General features: G+C 43.4%; 1 long non-coding RNA gene across 1 annotated transcript; it reads right to left on the bottom strand.

The window, feature by feature from the left end:
• Positions 1–8,034: 8,034 nt before the first annotated feature.
• On the bottom strand, positions 8,035–11,090 carry LOC150057816 (uncharacterized). The gene is made up of 3 exons (XR_016536789.1): positions 10,797–11,090; positions 8,545–8,640; positions 8,035–8,281 (listed from the first exon to the last, which is right to left on the bottom strand). It is a non-coding gene; the product is annotated as an uncharacterized LOC150057816 (long non-coding RNA).
• Positions 11,091–20,360: the final 9,270 nt, after the last annotated feature.

The raw sequence follows: 20,360 nt of genomic DNA, 5'->3' as shown, positions 1-20,360 counted from the left end.
TCCTGACGGCTTTAAAAGGAAGGACCTGAGAAAGCTGATGTTTGCATCTCTCTCTCTCTCTCTCTCTCTCTCTCTCTCTCTCTCTCTCTCTCTCTCTCTCTCTCTCTCTCTCTCCCCTTCCCTCCTATTTTCCTTAACAGAATTATTCAGACAGCCATATAGAATCCCTACTTGAAATTTCATGAATCAGCTCTCTCCAGTGTGAGATTTTAGCATTTGGGGCAGCTTTTGTGGAACTATTCTGGAGAATGAGAAGTGACAGCTGCTTCTTATCAGACCCCTGAATTCCAGCTGCACTAGCAATTTGGGTCTCAGAAAGTTATGAGACAGGAAGGAGTCATGCTATTGACAGCAAATAAGCAGGACATTTAATTCCACTTGAATTGAATTTAGATCCTGTGATAATGTTAGAGAAATTAGACATAATTTCAGGAATGGTTGTTGGGGGAAAAATACTGTTGCCAGATTTCTATTCTCTCACTTGTACTTTTTGGTGCTGATAACCAATTCAACAACTATTATGAAAGCACTTATTAGCTCTTATCCTTGTGTGAGAGACAAAGCTAAATAGGACAGTGTCCATATTATCAATGCACTTGGGGATAGATGGGTACCTAGAAATCACATGATTATTGCTAAAACAGAGAAAGCAAAACAGAAATAGGGAAGCAGAAAAGGTGAAGGAGGTGACAGTGTGTGTGTGTGTGTGTGTGTGTGTGTGTGTGTGTGTGCATGTGTGTCTGTGTCTGTATCTGTGTCTGTGTGTCTTTGTGAGAGTGAGATTGGCAGAGACAGGGCAAAGACTGTAGCTGGTAGATAGCTATTTCGTAGATGAGTATCAGAGGCATGTTGGGACTTTGCTAGGCAGAGATCAGGAATGATAGGCAAGGCAAAAGAAACAATGCAGAACATGTTTGGATATCAACTTATATACCGGGATAGGGTTGGGAGATCCATCTGTGGAGTTGGGCTTTATCATCTAGGCCATGAAACCAGTGGAAGAGTTTGGACTGAGCAGTCCAAGGTAACTGCTCTGCTCAGTGGAATAGAACTGAAGACCCAGAAACCAACCCACAGACCTATGACCACCTAATCTTTGATAAGGAAGCAAAAAAATAGAATAGAAGAAAGATAAGCGTCTTCAACAAATGGTGCTGGAAGAATTGGTTAAGCACCTGCAGAAAACTAAAGTTGGATCCTTCTATGTCACCCTGTACCAGGATTAATTCCAAATGGATCAAAGACCTTGAGGTAAAAGCAGATACCCTGAAAACTTTACAAGAAGGAATAGGAGATACACTAGGTCTCATTGGTACAGGTTGAACCTTTCTTAATAAAGACCCAGAAACACAACAAATTAAAGAAAGTTTGGACAAATGGGACCACATTAAACTGCAGTGCTTCTGTAGGGCAAAGGACAATAGTTAGCAAGCTAAATAGAAAGCCCACAGAGTGGGAGAAGATCTTCACTAGCCATACAACAGACAAAGGCCTCATATCTAAAATATACCTACAGCTAAAAAAAAAATTGAATCTCTCCAAAACAAATCTTCAAAGGAACAACCATCCCATTAAAAGGTGGGCTAAAGACTTAAAGAGAGTCTTCTCTGAAGAGGAAATAAGAAGGGCTTATAGACACATGAAGAAATGCTCCACATCTCTGGCCATAAAAGAAATGCAAATTAAAACAACTCTGAGATTCCACCTCACTCCAGTTAGAATTAAGAAGATTAAGAAATCTAATAATAACAGATGCTAGTGGGGGTGGGGCCTGGAGGGATCACTACTTACTGTTGGTGGGAGTATAAACTCATTCAACCATTCTGGAAAGCAGTATGGCGATTCCTCAAAAGACTAAACATAGATTTCCCCTATGACCCAGAAATCTCACTCCTTGGCATTTACCCAAATGTCCAGAAATAAGGCCACACTAAAACTACTAGTACAACAATGTTCACTGCAGCACTACTTACCATAGCAAAGATATGGAACCAACCCAGATGCCCTTCAGTAGATGAGTGGATCAACAGATGTGGTATTTGTACACAATGGAATTCTATGCTGCCATCAGAAAGAACAACATCGCCCCATTTGTAAGGAAATGGAAAGACTTGGAAAAAATCATATTAAGTGAAGTAAGGCAGACCCAAAGGAACATAAGTCAATGGTTTCCCTCATTTGTAATAATTAGTACACACCTAAGACTTTCCTGGCAGAGGATCACAATAGCTCAAAAGCTTTGTACATTAAGGTCATATAGGATGAGACTAAACAAAATGAACTCTAGGATATGGAAATAAGAGGTTTATCTTTATGATTGTTGCTCTCTATGTACTATGTGCAGTTATTTCTTTTCTCTTTTTTCCCCTATGGTTAATCTCATGTGGTTACTGTATCTGACTTTGTTACCTGGTATATTGTATATACATTTATTGTTTATTTGAAATAGAGAAGGGAAGGGGGGAAACAAGATGATTGGGAGGGGATTGAGGGAGGGAAAGGGGGACAAAAACATGAGAAGGGGTATCAGTGTTCAAGAAGTAATGTACCCATTACTTGATGAATGTAATTGTAACCCCACTATATATTACCCCAACAATAAAATAAAAAAAAGAAATAATGCCTCAGCAAAGGTTTATTTTGTGGGCCTCCTGGACACCCTTCATTGCAAGCTAACCCAAAACGATGCATTTCCAGTCACATTTTCCCCAGCAAGCCAAGGACTGCAAGACCATAGGGCAGCCTGCACAGTCTTGTCATAGCCCAGAAAAACTATCCTGCTTCAGAATTATTTTTGGAGCACCAGGATGGCCAAATACACTGCTGTACTATGTAAGGAACCTGGAAAGAGGAGAGGGAACAACACAGATGGAAAAGATGAGGAGGTGCATAAAAATGTGTCAGCATTTAGATGGGGAGACAGCCTGGAGGAATTCTGTGTACTGATGGGCTCCAGGCTGCTCACCTTCCTCAGCAATCATCTCAGCCCATGGCGGGGAGGAGCCTGTCAGCTACCTGCTCAGAAGACAAATGCTTCTCTGCAGCTGGGAAGAAGGGCACTGCAGCAAGGAGAACCCGGGAGGCTGAACACAGTTGGGGGCTTTGGGACCATAGTAGGCATGTGGTTCACACTGTAGCCCCTGAGACCCTTGTAGTACTGAGTGCATTGGAGAGAACTCAGCTCTTTCTCTGCCTGTCTCTGTCTCTGCCTGTCTCTCTGCCTGTCTCTCTCTCTCTGTCTCTGTCTCTCTGTCTCTGTCTCTCTGTCTCTGTCTCTCTGTCTCTCTCTGTCTGTCTCTGTCTGTCTCTCTGTCTCTCTCTCTGTCTGTCTCTGTCTCTGTCTCTCTCTCTGTCTGTCTCTGTCTCTTTCTCTGTCTCTCTCTGTCTCTGCCTCTCTCTCTCTCTGTCTCTCTCTCTGTCTCTCTCTCTGTCTCTCTCTCTGTCTCTCTCTCTGTCTCTCTCTCTCTCTCTCTCTCTCTCTCTCTCTCTCTCTCTCTCTCTCTCTCTCTCTCTCTCTCTCTCTCTCTCTCTCTGTGAGTTGAGGCCTTCTGGCTTTAAGAGCTCACGAGGACTGAGCATGATTTGGTACAATAGTTTATTTTAGCATGGAATTGATCCAATCTGAACTCCGGCTCTGCCTCTTAAATGTGTGAACTTAATCCACCCAGATCCTAGTTGTCTTGCCTGAAAAACTGGGTGAACTTTATAAAACAGCTAGGTAGTTTAAATAAAACAGCTACCTATAGTAGTCCTGGATCTATAGAAGAGGCTCAGGGTCAGCTCCATTTCCCTGGTTTGGTAATTAATGGCTGTCCTAAAGTAGCTCTAGCAAGTTGCCTAAAAGTCTTTTGGCCAGGTGGATGTTGCTCGGACAGGTGGGAACTTACCAGCTGGGAATTCTCTGTGGCTTACCGCACAGAAAGGCAGAGCCTAGTGGGGCATCATCAAGTGAGAGCCTATATCTCAACCATACCTGCTGCTCACGGAGCACTCACCTTATGCCAAGCACTGGGCTAGAGACTGTGAAGGATGCAGCACTATTTAGCAAAAGGCCTCCTCAGGCTTTGTGATCTAGGTATGAAGGTTATCCCAATACTTGACAGAGAATAAGTTCTGAAGCTCAGATATACATAGACTGCTCCACACATGGTTTGCTTTGCCAAGTTCCCAAGGGATGATGACATCCTGAAACTGAAATTCCATTCCTCTATCCATGCAGAAAAGATGGCAATGGCTCTATATGGCAGAAACATTTCATGCTGGACTAAATGGATTGAGAACGGAAAAGGACAAATAAAAGCTAGTATTTAGCATTGCTGTTATTTAGCATTACGTTGTTCTTGGCACTGTACACATATACTGTTCTGAATAACTTTATTTTGACCTGACAAGGGTAAGTACCATTAGCCAAAGTCTATAGGTGAGGAATGACCTTCAAGGCAACCCAAGGTCACAAAGGAAGGTCAGGTTCTCAAAAGCCTTTCTTACTTATAAAGCCCAGTGAGCTTTTGGTCATGCTCTGCCTTTTACAGAATTCTCCAAGTATGGAATTATTGTCTCTGAAGAACTCATAGGAATAAGGAATGCCAGTATACTGGTAGAAATTAGTGTCTGGCAAGCCATAGCATCACTGAGTGGAGAGAGATGAACATCGCTTCCAGTTGAGAAACCCCTCTGCCAGTTTGCTGATTTCAGCTGCAGGCAGGCAGTGTTTCCATATGCAATGCAATGAACCAACAAGCACACTTGTCCTTAGCTACTCTCCTCTTCTTCTTCTAGCTCTGATGGTGGAAGCTGCCTGCTGCCGTCTGTCACCTCTCTTCCTCTGCGGTCCCTGGACTGATGTGCTTCTATTAAAGAAGGGCAGGTGCAGGATTGACAAGAGAAAGGATTCATGCAGCATTTTACATTCCAGTTCTTGCCTTCACTGTACCACTCAGGTCAGAAAGTGATTCATTTTTACCCTGAACTTTCCAGGCGTTTGAGAGTGTGGAATAGAATCCCCAAATGAGAGTTTTGCAGAGTGCTGCATACATGCCAGGTAGCACTTGACATGTAGCACTAGTCTGGGTGACGTGTAGTTCTTAGTTCTCTTAAAATTCATAGCCTCAAAAAATTCCCACTGAAAACAGGTTCTATACTGCATTGTTGGTAGAATATGAAAGGCCTGACTGCTTTTTCCATGAAACTGCATCCAGAAAGCTTCTGGCTGCAAAGAGAGCCCCAAACTGAGAAGAGTGGCCAAGGAAATGGCCTCACTACTCTATGGATGACTCGGGAGGGAGGGAGAGACCCTCCCCTCCTCCTGGCTCAGAGCAACAGGGGTTGGTTGAGGTGGGGAGGAGGTTGGAGCAGAGACAACTGCTGGTGTTCTCATTCCCATTTCAGCATGGGGCTGCTCTTGTCATTTCCTCATCTCACTCAGCTAGGTTCACTGGGCTGCACAGAAGCCCAAATATCCACTATCTAGAGTAACAGCTAGAGGAACAGCAAGGAAAATGAGAAGAAGAAAAAATAAAATGCAACCACAGGCTAGCCTACCATGGATTAGTGGACTCTTTCCCCTAGGACCTTTGTTCACTGTCCCTCGTTCTCAAGCAAGACAATGGATATTTTTGATTCTGGATATTTATTGGAATAAATACCTGTTCTTCCACTGTGGATAAGGTGCATCATATGCATTTAGTCAGGTGGGTGGTGTGCAGGATACCCGAGAGCCATTGTGGCTGGCCCAGTTTGGACTTGGTTGACCCTGCCCTTGTTGGTCTTGGGAATCTGAAACTTCATTAGTCTTTGTTTTATGGAGATCAAAGCCTCCCATCTTAATCTCCTTGACTGGTGACATTGGTGGTTCACAGATGAGAAGATACTTCTGTTTCAGAGCTTGATATCCCCCATGGTCAGGAATGCTACAGCTAACAACAGGAGGATTTGGATAGATATGCTGTTGTCATTTCAGCACTTAGCCAATGAAACAGAGTCTAGCCTTATCTGAGAGAATCTGATTCTGGAATATGGAAGGCAAATGAGAAGACTTCCTGAGACTAGTCTCAATCATGGGGCTGTGGTAGTGATGGCTGGTCAGCGAGGGCACTTTCCAAACTTAATCTAGAAACTCAGCTTTAGAGATCTCTTCGATGGAGAGTTTTATGAAAGTATTGCATTTTTCAGGAGCTGTCTCTTGAAATTCATTTATGCATACAACAAATATTTATTGAGCACTGGCATTATGTAAAACACTGTGGTAGGCACTGGCCTACAAGGTGGAGCAAAATCAGAAATTTTATCTGTTCTTTAGAACTTAAAGTGTCATGGGAGAGCTAGAGTTCACTCAGATAGTCATGACAGTAAATGTAAAATTACAATGGCCCCAAAGTATGTGTCAAGGAAGTAATGTCTGGTGCTCACACAGAGAATTACCTGGCTGGAGATATCAGGGAAGAGGAGAAAGCTGGGCTGAGATTTGAAGGATGAGTATAATGAACTAACCAGGCTGGGGCAGGGGAGGAAGGGCATCTTAGGCAGAGGGAACCCTTGTGCCAACTTATGGAGTATGGAGAAGGGGGCTAGTGAGTGTGAAAGTTGGGCTGAGAATGAAGAGGCACATGTGATTGCATAGAATGCATTAGAGGAACTTATCAGAAAGCCCAGGTAGACTGAGATCATGTCGTTCCTTGCATCTCATATTGCAGATGGGGCCTGAAAACCACGGAAACAACCCTTCCTGAAATTTCTAAGCAACCAGGTTTGTACTGGTGTTCTAAGCCCACAGAAAGGAAGTCAGCACTGAGTGGGAAGGGGATAATGACCTGTAGAAAATCTTTGAATCATTTACTCTATCCCTGGGATTTTGGCCAGAGATGGCCAGGAATTAGTTCTAACTTCCACTTCTCTGGCCTCAAGACCAAGAAGCTTCTGAGGGTATCTAATCCAATACAGGAGCCAGGATTTAAAATCAATCTCCAATCCTATCCCTACTATGTGCTAAAGGTGAGGGGAAATGAAAGAAGACATGTTTTAGTTTTTGAGCTCTCATGACTGCTATGGTGGGCCATGGGTGTATCCAAAGGCATTATGGGTTAGCAATGGCTACATTTGTGTGCCTCCCTAAAGCTTTTCTCTTAAATCCTTCCAGGCCAGTGAAAATCTCACCAACTTCTAGAGATTTCTATGACTAAAGCCCTTCTGAATTGTGCCTTTTCTACACTTCCTGGGACTAGAATCTGCCCACCACATCCTTGTGCCTGTGGATCAGGCTGGGAATCCAGGGCCCCCAAAATATGAGAGCTCAGGCATTTGGGATGCTGAGCATATTGTAGGCACTCTGTATTTAGAAATCTGACAAGGAATGATGAGCTGAGCCGTGGAGAGCTGGTTCCTCCGGTTGCCACAGAAACGAAATTGAGCTGGATTTAGCATTAAATTATAGGGTACATACAGAGATGGAGTTAAACATTTGTCTACCACAGCTTTTTTCTTTTCTTTTCAAACTTAACCTTCCAAACAAGTGGCTGCAACACCTGTGAGGCTGAATAGGGCAGCAGAATGTGCTGCGACAAAGGCGTGGGGGTTCAGAAGACTTTGAAAATGGGAAGGTCCTAGATTTCTACCAGAGGCAGTGTTATTGCCTTGGCTTCTCCCTCCCAGGCTCGAAGTCCTGCCAATCAGGGGAGGAGGATGGAGAGAATAGAACAGAATTTAGAGCCGTGATTTACAAGAGAATTGCCACTGGCCGCATGTGGCTGTTGAATACTTGCAACGTGGCTTGTCCAAATTAAGATGCATTGTAAATGAAAAAGCAGATTAGATTGACTGATGCAAATAATATGAGACCTCATTAATTTAAAAGCATGGATCACATATGGAACACGTAATAGTTTGGCTGTCTTGGGTTAAATAAGACAATATTAAAATGAATTTTACCTACTTCTTTTTATTATTTTTAATATTGTTACAGGAACACTTTAAATTACATATGTGGCCCACTTTATATTTCTATTTGGCCAGTTCTGATTCAGAGACTTGTTCTCAGGCAGAGTTGATCTTTCATTAGCTGGAGAAATTGTTTAACCTTGAGACACTTAAGATTCTTTATCTGCAAGCTGGAGGTCCTACTGCCTTCAGTGGGTTCTTTAAAGACTTTCCAGATTCTTCTTTTGGAGCCAAATATTCCTCCAGCTGCCAATGTGCTGATTACTGATAACTCACAGCTGGGTCACTTTTCAGAAATGGCCATATCTGAAGGAAGCTGCTAGTCTGGGCTGAATTCTTTCAGATAAATCTGTAAGATGCAAATGTTTTTATCTAGTGTCAGACACACTCAGGGCTAGTGCACACAAAGCAGCCACACCCCATTCGACCACAATTGGTTTGTTTCCTCTCCTTTAGTGGGTGCCAGTTGTCTATGGCTGCAGTGGTCTGTGTATGAGTAGGTTATGGAGGAAGAACAGGTCAGGTATGAGTCACAGATAGGTTCATCCATAGTCCATTGTTACAACAAAACACTTAGAGACCTGGTAGAGAAGAGAGGTTTATTTAGCTTACAGTTTTGGATGCTTGAAGCCTCAGCAGTATGGTGCTGTCTCTTGTTAGGGGTCCTTGGCTGTATCACTTCACGGTTGGATGGCATCATGGCAGAAGCTGGATTAAGAAGGAGAAATCACTTGGAAGTCAGAGATCAAGGAGGGGCCAATCATTCACTTTGAAACACAGCCCTGGTAAGAACTAGGTAGAGTCTCAGGAGAAAGGCCTTCATTCCTTCTGGGAGGTGGGGTTGAGGGGACTCATGCTCATGATTAAGCTGAGCTGGAGAAAGAGGCACAATTGTAGGCTGCATGAGTGTCAGAGGACACCACTGCCAGCAATGCTTACAATTCAAGACAGGCCAGGCTCACCCAACCATTGAAAGATTCCCTGGGACTTTAGAGAAGTAGCTCAAAAGGTGATGAGTGTATAAAAACAAAGGATAAAAATTAAACAGGTAGTTCCCTGTTTTACATTTCCAAAGTAGCCCTAACTCTCTTCATGATCAAGGAGGGATAGATGTTCAGCTGCTTGGAGTTGCACGTGGAACTATGCTGTGGCAAACCTGAGGTTGAGATGGCAGACTCAGGATGTGGGAGCTGAGGGTCTTCATTCAAAGCCTTTGCTTTGTTCCCTGGCTTCGTTTGAGAGCTTGTGTGAGCTGCCAGTCTAGGAGTCTTCAGCATTCTGCTAAATGGCTTCCTTAGCCTATTTAGAATGTGAAAGTGCTCCTCAGTGATGGAGTTCAGGGGAAAACATACTGAGCTCCTCTAATTTCTCAGGTTGACTCATCTGCTAACCTTCTTCTCACTTCTACTTACTACCAGCTGCCTGACTAAGAGACATCCCGGATGCCTGTCCAAGAAAGTTCTGATGCCCTATGTATAGGCAGGCTAGGTGTGAGACCTTGTAGTGGACTGTCTCCAGACATCTACCCTCCCTGCCACAGATGGCCTCCAGCATACCCCCAAAGGAAGTCTGGTCACCTTTACTTCTTCATCAGAAGAAAACAAGATGAACCAGCCACAGGGACAGGGTTGTCACCGAGGACGGAGAGGGGGAAAGAAGGGGGGGAGGGCGAGAGAAATCTGAAGTGCATAAATTTCACTCAGCCTTAACTTGGTAGGGGGAGATGTCTGTTTTGACATAAAGTGTGACCTGCATGTGGCCTCGGTCATTTCTCTTCACATGAATCTGGCAAGCCTCCAAAGGTCTCTTTCCTTTCTGAAAAGCCTACACGGTGAGGAGGGAGGAAAGACGTGTGTTGCGCAGGCTCAGCCAGGGCTTTCTTGGGAGAGTTGTTGATTCACAGTTGACTTGGGACTCAGTACTGATTTTACAGGCGCCATCTTCTCTCTCCTCACTGCAGAGCTTTTTCAGGCAGGAAGGAGAAGCCTGGTACTGCAGACAATGGTACTACAGACAGCAGGTGGCGCTCCTTTTCCTGAAACACTGCGGTCTGCAGCTCGCCTGCAGACTTGGCAGGGGACACAGGCAGAATCAGATCTCTGCAGTCTGTGGAATCTGAGGAGACCAGGGTAAAACCAGCTGGTTGGAACTTGCTGCCACCTAAATGGTTCTTTTCACCTAAACAAGCTCCGGTTGGGCTTGGACTGCAGCACTGACCAAAATGAACAGGCAGAATCTCATTTCTACCCCCTTAGCATAAAGTAGTGGCACTGGCAAAGGAAAATTTTTCATGGTACAGACCCTGTCACTATGTGGGCTTTAGCTTATGACAGAGAAGAGTCACACCACCTCTGTGCACAGTACGCATACTTAACCAGTGATCATGGGGGAGGGCAGCGGGGCGGGGTCCCGAGCTCTCTTGATTGAGATAGTGTCCCCAGGGTTATATAAGGAAGGTAGGATCTGGGATCAGCTCTTACTGGGAGGAGCTGGGCTTGATTGGGAGACGTACATCTTCCCAGACAGGAAGTGCCTGACATTGGGTCTGATAGGAAAGAATATTAAAGAGAAGGAAATGTCCTCAAGAAACAATCTCCCACACTTTCAAAAGGAAATAAAAAGATCATGAATGAAAATCATGAAGGTGGTAATTCACTCGCTGTGTGACTTTAGGTGGGTCTCTTCTTTGGCCCTCATTCCCATTTTGGTTATTAGTGGTAAATTAATCACCAATGTTTCTGTCAGCTAGCACAAGCTTATCTCTCTCCCTCTTTTACTCTCATTACAGGTGGCAGTGGTGGTCCAGAAAGCTCTGAGAAGTACAATGTTAAACTCTTACCTAGAGGGTTTAATCATTTACTTACCCCTGTCATCAGTTATGATCAGCCATCAGGTACAACTTGAACACTTGCTTCATGTAGGCCAGATGCTGAGGATGCTGCTGGTATGGCACAAGAGGCTGCATCTTCCCTTCAGCTCACACAATCAAGTATAGTCCCAGAGGGGCTCACAGAGGTTCCCTGATCAAATGGCTCCTCATCCCCAACTCTGCCACCCCACTTCTTATAGATTGACTAGACACAGTCAAGGATGCTGCTTTTACTTGGTCCTGCTTTCCAGATGGGTGGCAGGCTGTTCTGTTGAGAATTCTGCTTGACAGGAATGTGCTCTGATTTCTTAACTGAAGGCTTTGGGAAGCAGTTATGGTTCAGACCTTGAAGGCAGTTGAAAGCAGACAGCATCTGCACACTCACCAGTCAGGTGAGGACCTCCAAGCTGCAGTGAAGCCCTGGACATAGCCATGGCCCTTGATGCACACACACACACACACACACACACACACACACACACACACACACACACACACACACACCACCCCACCCCACAGTGGCCGCAGGGCTAGATCTGGGCTGCCAGGGGGAGCTGCTGACTCATTGCTACAGCCATGTTGTCTTTGGCAGCTGGAACAGTAGGGAGAATTCTCTCTTGTTTTAAAGGATGTAGAAGAGAGCCAGGGGGCAATGCTTTCCAGTAAGATCCTAAGCAGCAGCTAAAAGGAAGCATTTTTGAAGCACAATTCTTTGGCAGAAATAGTCTTCAGCCCTGGAGGATGCAGCCATCTTGGAGAAGCAAGTCAGTCACTGTGTATATATATCAAACCCTATCCTGTATCTAGCACCTATGGGTGCTTAGAGAATGAGGGAGAAAGGAGAAGGACAGTTAGGCCTGGCCTGGGCAAGGTTGTTGTGTGGCTGACAGTCTTACTTCTGTGTCAGGTACAACATGCCATGGGCCATAGTTTATCTCACAGGAATGTTTAGCTTTACTCTACTTTAAGCCAGGGGGAGAGCTGAGACTTGAACCTGGACCTGTTCTGTGTCAGAGCTCTTCAACACCTTGATAGCCTGTTGCTTGGGAAGCAGAATGGATGGAGATGGTCAAATGGAGGATGGCACTGGTCAGGGGCCGAGTCATGTTGTTAATATAAGCATTTATGGCATGTTCAGAATAAATCTACAATTCTTGGTCAGGTGACAGGTGCAGATATGCTTATTTATTTATGTCTGTCCTGGGGTTTGAATTTAGGGCTTAGATGCTTTCTCTGGGCTTTTTGACTCAAGACCAGCATTCTACCACTCGATTTATAGCTCCACTTCCAACTTTTTGGTGATTGAAGTAAGAGTCTCATGCACCTTTCTGTTTGGGCTGGCTTCATACTGTGATCCTCAGTTCTTTGGGTATTCAATCTGGCTGTATCACATAATCACCTTAGGGACTACTGGTAAAATGGGATGGGGAAGAGAGGAATTCTAAAGGGTAAGGAGGATCCATCCTACTCAGTTCTTAGTGGCTGGACTTATGGGTTAACAACGAGACCATGGGCCTTATCACTAAATGATATTGATCAAGACCCAAAAGTAACTTGTATTGCCATCCAGAGGCTGGTTGTATATCTGTGGCAGGGCTGGTCGGATCACTGAGTACCTCAGGTTTCAAGGGCAGTTGTGAGGGCAACTTCTCCTGTGCAATGGATGCAATGTCTGCCTCATGGATGTTGGACTTGATGCTTCCTGGGATATCCGTGTGCCAGTGCTCGCACCGAGTTCCCAATGCCTCATATGCTTTTGGGGTGGCACCTCTGGGCCTGTGGCTTTGGAGTATATAGTATCTCTTTTTCTCTAGTATTTTGGCATGTGATGGTTGCTAATATCTATTGTATTTTACTTCTGTTTTATACATGGTATGAATTAAAAAAAATCTACATCAGGGACCCTATAACCTTTTTCCAGGTGGCTGAGATATAATGAGGATTTTAGAAGCTTAAATATTGTAATGAAGATAGAAGTTGGATAAGATCAGGTAAAGATGCCTTTTTGGATAAAATTTCTTGCACTGAATGCCAGAACGTAACAAAGGAGCCCAGAAAGATGCTGGAGATGGGCCAAATCTGTGTTCTGGTAACCATGGCAAAGATGTACTGCCGGATACCTGGACGAAATAGCCCTGATGGAGTTCCATGGGAACAGAGTAATCAGTGGATTAAATGGGGGTAATTATGAATGAAGAAGAGTGGGTCAAGCAAAATATCTGAGTTGGCACAGGGCCAGTACTGGGACTTAGACTCAGGGTCTTATGCTCTCACTTATTTTGCTCAAGGCTGATGTTCTATCACTTGAGTCACACCTTCACTTCCAGCTTTTTGCTAGTTAATTGGAGATAAGACTTTCAGATTTGCCTGCCTTAGCTGGTCTCAAACCTGGCTCTTCAGACCTCAGTCTCCTAAGTAGCCATAATTCCAAGCATGTGGGGCCATCAGCACTTGATTCCAAGTTATTTTTCTGATACTCAAGAAAAGTTAATTTTGAATTCATCATGCCTGGCTGTTCCTGTTCTACATGAAGGCTTTGTGAAGCAGTTTGCTGCAGAGTCAAGGGGGAAGCAGGAGGTACAGTCACCTGCCATTTCCAAGAGAAGCCTGCTTCTCTTGGGCATTAGAGATGCAGATGTAGAGTTCTTTCCACCCCATTAGATTTACTGAGAAGCCTTCTCTTTTCAGGTCTGTCGAGCCTATTTCTGGGTGCAACCAGTGACAGAGTGAGATCAGTTTTTATCTCCAGCTAAGAATTGGCCTGGGCTGGGAATAGAGACTTACAAAACTGTAATTTCTCCATAGTAGGACTGTGTCTCATTTCCAAACAAAATGAGAAATAAGCTCCCCAAAGCCCACCATCATCATATACAGTAAGTAAATAATATATGTTAATTGAGCAATTTTAAATAAGCTTCGGGAATGGATATGTACAAGATGTAAGATTTAAGAAAATGGTGCTTGTTCTAACTCTGTTGCTATATTTCCTTCCTATGGTCAAATATCAACAGATTTCTGGTGGTTCGGGCTGGAAAAATATAAGTGATTAGTTATCCCAGAAATAGAAGAAGAGGAAGTTCCTTTGTGCAAACGTATTAAGGTCTTGCTTTCTCCACGGACTGCAAGGTATGAAGAGGAGAATCGTTGGAAGAAGGTTTGCACATGTTATGTTGGGGATGAGGTAGAAGTCAGGCAGGTAAGGACGATGTGAGTATGGCAGTGGTGGTAAGATGAGGCATTGGCAGGGCCTGCAGAGGGTGTGGAGTGGTGTTTTTTTTCCCATGGAGTGGTATGATTCTGTGTTTCTTCCTCCCCCATGTTTATTTTAGAACAACAGTCTCATATATAATGTGGAAGAAAGGGAGGGTCAGCCAGCGATGGACTGCAATGACTTGAGTAAGATTCTGTAAGAGCTGCACAGGGGCAGGGTTAGGGGCAGGAGTCAGCCTGGGAAATAGTTTCATTTGGGTTGGCAGTGAGGGAGAAGGAGGTGTCTAAGGGAGGTGAATCTTCAGGAGTTGAAAGTCATACTGTCTTTGAGGTATTTCTTTCTTTCTTTCTTTCTTTCTTTCTTTCTTTCTTTCTTTCTTTCTTTCTTTCTTTCCTCCTTTCTGTTGTAAAGGTGGCTTACAGAGGGGTTAGTTACGTAATGAGTACATTACTTTTTGAACAGTGTCACCCTTCCTTCTTTTCGCTACTTTTCCCCTCCCTTCCTCTGCCCCCACCCAAGCTGTACAATTCATATCCAACATAGTATCTAGTGTGCATCCCCGCTGAAGTGGGTCACGCTTTGTCCCACCTTTTCTGTGTTTTGAAGCATTTTTATCTTAAAAATTCATAACATATGTACCTTTTATGTGACAAAGCACTAACATTTATTTTTCTATGAAATAATGTACGAAACTGGTGAAAGGATGTAACCGTCCAAGGCACCAGAGGAAATTGTTGCTGGATGGTGGAGAAAAAAAGTGCCCAATGGTTGTATGTTATGTATGGTTTGATGTTCCCAGCAAGTTCAGCTGTTGAGGAGCTTGAGTATCACTCACAATCCAGCTCTGCCCTCCATCATCTCTTCGGCCATACACTGGTCTAGTTATCAGCCCTCCATCCTTATAAACCCTCTGCTTCTCTGTTTCCCATGTGTTGAAGATTCTCTCCCACTGCTCTCGTCCATCTTTATGTCTTCTCATGCAGAGCCCTCCCCTCCCCTCTCCTCCTCTTTCAGCCCTCCATGACTATCTCACAGATCTCCACTTCTACAAATAGATGTTTTTGCTTTGCTTTCTAAAACATAGTCATGGAGGAAATTAGAGATGAAAGTGGCAGAGAAACATGATGGTAGTTATTACTACTGAGGTGCTTCAAGGTTGTATTGAAATGGAGAGCCTGGGGTCAGCTGGTGCCATCCTAGGGGTGTGGTGGATAGGGAACTGGGTTTAGCTGGAGTCATCTTGTCTTCATGGTGGAGGAAGATGAAGTCCCAACTCCCATGTGATGGGTGAGCCTGAATTCCTAGGGACTTGGACGATAGATTACTCGACTTGTCAGTCCTCTGCCTCGCATTTGGGAAACTCCCGAGTTTCCTGTGTCCCTGTCTCCCTGCCCCTGATACTATTTAGACTCAGATCAGCTCAGGCGCCATTACACTATCTCTCATGTCTCTTTGGGTCACTGGGTCACGGTGGAGTTTCACTTCAGCTCTCCATTAGGGTTGATATGGTTTGTTGGTATTGTTTTTCTGCCCTTTCTTTGCTTTACTACTGTCATGGCTCAATTTTCTAACAGTGTTAAGGATATTCAAGGGGCTACCGGCCTTTGTGATGAGTCCACATTTGGTCACTGGCTCTCCAATAAAGACTCCCAATTGGATCTCTCAAAATGGGGCTTCTCCATTTCTGGTGACTAAATTACCATATAATAGTGTGCTTTTTTTTTTTTACCATGCAGCTTATAAATTCTAAGTGGTCAAGTGTCATGTTGCTGCATTTACTCATCTCAGCACTCAGATCCATAAATATCATGTGAGAGATGCATTTTTTATGTAGAAAAAAAACTTGGAGCCAAATGAAAGGAAACTGGTGGTAACTTTCTTTTCTCTCCAGAATATATTTGTGACTTTAAAGCAAACATCTCTCTCCATTTAGTGAGATCTTTTGTGCCCTTCATAGGCAAATTTAAATATCAGAAAACCAAAATTTTACTCATCTGCTTCCCTATGTGTCATTTCCTTCGTTGGGACAAGTAAAAGTTCTGGTTGCAAAAGGTAACATAAAAAGTGTTTTCCTTGCTGAGTTCTGTAAATTAACTAAATAGACCACCCAAACTGGCAACTTTAGAGCTCTGCTTCAACAATGTTATGTCAACTGGGCTAAGCGAAATTCCTTACAGGGTAGTTGCATATATTTGATAAGGGCTTTCAGGAGTTCTCCTTGTATACATCTGAGACATTTTATTGTCATCCTACGTTTGCTTCTATATGTCTACAAGTGAAGAATTTATAACTACTAAGGTCAATTCTGAAACCCATTTTTGTCAGGAGTGAACAGCTCATTTGGGGCATGTATATTCCTTCTTGTTGTATCTGGTATTGCTATTTCCTTTGCTGAATAAGGGAAAAGTTTGCAGCAAGATCAACTGGATTTCTGAAGATTTACCAGCATCTAAACATGTTCCCAGTCCACAGGTGCATTGAACTTAAAAAGATGTTTTGCAGGGCTGGGAGTTTGACCTAGTGGTGGAGTGCTTGCCCAGCATTCACAAAGTTCCAGGTTTGATTCCTCAGTACAACATACATAGAAAAAAGCCAGAAGTGGTTCTGAGGCTCAAATGGTAGAGCTCTAGCCTTGAGAAAGCCCAAGAACAGTACTTAGGCCCTGAGCCCAAGCTCAGGACTGGCAAAAAAAGAGAGAGATATGTTTTGCAAGTTTGTAGCTTGGAACTCAGAAAGCGTATTTTCACATATTTTTCTGGGGTATGATTCAAGAAGTAGAGGCTCTAGGTACAATCCCCAGGACTACAAACAAAACAAAACAAGCATATGAATAGTGTGTTTATCAGCAATCAAGTTCTTAGTCTAAGTATAACTCAAACTGCAGCTGAAATAGAGTATATTTGAAGTAGATAGTAGAATATCATTCTGGTAGAATGCCACAGATTAAGCAAAAAATTAAATTTAACCATGTTCATTTTGAAGGTTAGTCTTTGGGGAAAAACATATTTAATTAAAAAGGGATAAGAGGTATGTGAAGATTTGAAGAGGATTTCTCAGCAATTTTTGAGGGTTTATCAGCTCTCTGTAAACCCGATCTTTACTAAAAAATGTACAAATTTCCTTTTTCTTGTTATTAGTGTCTCACGGGTTTTGATCTTATGCGCATTGGCTTGAAAATAGATTTTGTATTTTTTAGGGGAGAATGAAACTGGAGAGAATTCTGAGATGCCAGGCCTGGATTCATCTACTTGGAATATATCAGGGGTCAAAACCATGTTCTTGCCATTGAAAAATTCTCAATAGACTAATAATAAATTGCCAAGTAGAGATGAATGTTTGGATGAGAAAAATTAGGGTAAGGAATTAGAGTTTAGATGCAATGGGCAAGGCAACTGATGACATCCCTCAAAGAAGGAAAGGAGCAGTCAGTATGGAGGTGGGGGAGAAAGGGTACAGTGGGCAGAGGGGAGCAGGAACAGCCCTTGAGCAGTGTTCTCAAGGAGTGAGAGAAGGCTGGTGAGTACAAGAGGATAGAATGGTGGTGGCTGTGTAGTACAACATGAAATCTGTAAGAAGGAGCTGTGGAGAGGATGCTGATTTTTTTTTCTGTGTGCATGTTTCTGAGTATTTCCAAGAGAATTGTGGCAGAATTGGGCACAGAAGGAAGTAATTGTAAGAAATGAGTGGAGGAGCATTTTTATCACATTCTTGAGTAAATACATAGATGATAAAGAGGTATTAGAGTAACCGTAGCTGATCCTCTGTCTTTATGGGTTTTGTATCCACCAAGGAGAAAATATTCAGAAGTAAATGTGTATGTACTGAAAATGTACAGAACATTATTCACAAAAATAATAAAGTGCTATAGTTTTTTACATGATGTTTGTATTGTATTAGATATTAGCAGCAGTTTAGAGATGGTTTCAAGTACATGGGAGGATATGCATAGGTTATATAAAATATCAATCATTTCTATATAAGAAACTTGAACATCCATGGACTGTGGTTCACATGAGGGTAGGCGGGCTAGAACTAACCAACCCCCTTTCATTGGGAGGGATGACTATGGTGAGGGCTGTAGGGAGTTAGATAACTTCTACCACTGAGCACGAGGTATTGTGTTTGGCCCTCCATAACTTGGTTGCTTTCCAAAGCAAATCTAGGGTTGGAAGGGAGCCGAACAAAATTACAAACTTCCTTAGATTAAATATAGTTAAGCTTCGGAGTAGAAACTTGTTACTTGCTGCAAGCATGAAAAATAACAATCCTAAAATAGAAATAGTGAAAAATTTACATAATTCACACCTTTATTGTTTGGATGACAGTCATGGTTTCTCCCAGCTTTCATGTCCTTCTACAGGAATGAAGAGGGAGCTAAGGCCCCATGCTCTGGATAAAACTGCACATTCTAAAACAGCTAGATTATCAACAAGGCCTTCTCCAGAGATTCTCAGTACCCGCTGCCTACCTCAACCATGAGTATACCAGGTCTTCCCTCATCTGAGCCTTTATCCTATTTGACTGTGTTACTACAGAGTTCAAAGATTCCTAGGTCCTCCTTCAGCCTGAGGCTCACATTGCCATAGGGAATTCCACAAATGTCTTTCCTTCTCCATCTTTTCTGTTTTTGTTCTCCCTAGCACTTGCCGCAGCTGCCATTTGTAAAAAAGAGATGTTAATGTGAATTCCATGCAGACAGGGTTTTCCACTGCTTTTTTCACTTTTGTATATGCAGGACATAGGGTGTGGCTAATCGTGTTTCATAAATACTTGTTGAAGGGTTAAGAGTATCCTTTACCCACTATGAGAATTCTTATTTAAAGGATTGTTAAATGACAAAGTTCATACAATCCCTTCATACTCAGCAATATGTGGCATTGGTCTTCAGGATCTCCATTAGAGAGGTGTGCCAGACTAGAGTGGAATTTTACCATGGTGAGTGGCCAGTCTAATTTCTGATTTCCTTGGGATGTTGTTCCTCTCTGATAAGAAGGGCTTCACTGCATGGATTTCATATTATCTCTTGTATCCTAATAGAACAGAGAAGTTCCTGTGGTGACATTGCAATTCATTGAGTTTATTTCAGCCTACGTAAGATCTATATAGGTTGCCGCTCTTCCAACCACCCTATCGGCTTCGTAGGCCCATGAGAAATAGAGTGTAGAGCAGCCCTTTAAGATGTATCTTTCCCCTTAAGCTTAGCTGCTTCATATATTATGAATATTTTCAGGGAGAATATGAATTTTGCCCTTTATTTGGCCAGTTCTGGGGTTTGAACTCAGGGTCTGAGCACTGTCTTTTGACTTTCTCAAAGATAGAGCTCTACTACTTCTGGCGTTTTCTATGTATGTGGTACTGAGGAATCGGACCTGGGTCTGTGTATGCTAGGCAAGCACTCTACCACTAGGCCAAACTCCCAGCCCTTTTGTCCATCTTTTTAGTCCCACAAAACCAAATTCAGACCATTTCCCTGCCTCTCCATCTTCAGGAGGCCGGGCTGTTGGTCTGGTGAATTTGACTGATGAAGGCAGTTTTAGTAAGATGTCAGATTTCAGAAGCAGGCACTGCAGCAGATAGGCCCTCATCTGTGAGGAAGATATTCCTGCCTCTTAACTTGCTCCATTCACATTGTTTTGTCTAATGCATTACACTTGAGAAGTGTTAAGTGAGAACAGCTGGGTGGCTCTCTATAGAATATTTTCATTTAATACTTGCTGAAAGCTGGCAGGGGGAGTACTTCTAAAAAGCACACAGGGCACTTCTGATTTTTCCCTCAGCATCTATAACTTATAGAAAGCAGTTCAATTTCAGTTACTCTTTCTTTTCCTTTTCTGATCCAAATAAGTTCCCCCTACCCCAACCCTCCATGCTCCCCTCCACACAGTCATGGGGCTTGAACACTGGGTCTCATGCTTGCTAGGCTGCTGTTCTACCACTTGATCCATGCCTGTAGTCCTTTTACAGTGGTTATTTTCTAGGTAGGGCCTTGCTTTCCACCTAGGTTAGCCTGGCCTGTGATTCTCCTGCTTGTGCCTTCCTGTGTTGCCGAGGATAATAGACATGTGCAGCTACACCCAGTCATTGTTCTTGCCCTGTAGCCATGCACCACCATATCCAGCCATTGGTTGAGATGGAGTGTTTTGGGTTTCTTCTTGCTTTGGGTAGCCTAAAACGATGATCCCTCCCATCTCCACCTCCCAAGGCACTAGGATTATAGCTTTGAGTCACTGAGCCTCGATGATTGATTATTGTGTCCTTTCTTTTGGTGAATAGATAGACCTATGAATAACATGAATGAGTAGGGGGCTCAGAATGGTCGTGTTCTAATTGCACAATGATTACATGGAC

The sequence above is a fragment of the Megascapheus bottae genome, chromosome 10, assembly GCF_031878675.1.
Source record: "Megascapheus bottae isolate mThoBot1 chromosome 10, mThoBot2.hap1, whole genome shotgun sequence".
Lineage (NCBI taxonomy): Eukaryota > Metazoa > Chordata > Mammalia > Rodentia > Geomyidae > Megascapheus > Megascapheus bottae.
Note: the sequence above shows the minus strand (reverse complement) of the source record. Positions and strands in the feature narration are given on the sequence as shown.